Source organism: Mustela nigripes, chromosome 12 (assembly GCF_022355385.1).
Source record: "Mustela nigripes isolate SB6536 chromosome 12, MUSNIG.SB6536, whole genome shotgun sequence".
Taxonomy (NCBI): domain Eukaryota; kingdom Metazoa; phylum Chordata; class Mammalia; order Carnivora; family Mustelidae; genus Mustela; species Mustela nigripes.
The window spans coordinates 75,653,097-75,653,992 of NC_081568.1; positions in this window are offsets into that span (position 1 = coordinate 75,653,097).

Here is an 896-nt window from a genome sequence, read left to right on the forward strand (position 1 = left end):
GGGTGAGAAGGCGGAGCTTTCTCCTTGCAAGGCTGGGAGATCCCCTGCTGGAAACCAGCAATCTATTTATAGCTGAGCCTAGCAGAGGGGGAAGGCCTGATAGAAGCCAGGGAGCTCCAGCAGCCTTCTCTCTAGCTACAGAATTTGCAGGAACCCCAGGCCTCTGCTGGGCAGGCCTTGTGTTCTATTCTGGGTGAAAGGGCTTTGAGCCTCAGAAAGTCCTATGAAGCAGTAGGGGTCCTCGGCTGCTCCCTGCTTTGAGAGAAGTAGATTACTACGGTGGCCCTCAGACCTGGCTTTTGGGCCTAAGGTGGGAGTATTTGGAACCTGAGAATTGGTAAGGTGAGACTTTTTGCAGAAAAAGCCAGTGTGACACCCAGTATAATGCTTGCCTGGTATTTCTGTGCATTTTTGTTACTGTTTTTCTCTGCTTGCTTTCTCAACTAAGTTATATTATCTTAAATCACAGGAACTAAACCTTTTCTTGTCACCAACCCCTTCTTCATTCAGTTACAGGTGATCTTGCCAAAAGCAAAACCAAACCCTCCCTTACCAAGACTCGGTTGGATGCGATTTTTAGTCCCCCCACTGACCAATCCTTCCACTGCCCTGTGCCTTTCTCATCAAAGCATGAAAGTTTTACTTGACTGGATTCCTCACTAGATTGGGCATTCCTTTCTGACATGGATTATGTCTCTGTTGTTGACTACAATAGCACCCATTGCCTGTCATCATAAACAATTATTGGATGAATATAAATAAATGAATATGAGCTTATGATAGCCAATATTGTTTGTGGAGTACTTGGTACATGCTTCACTCTCACCTTTTTTTTTTTTTTTTTTTTTTAAAAGATTTTATTTATTTATTTGACAGAGGGAGATCACAAGTAGGCA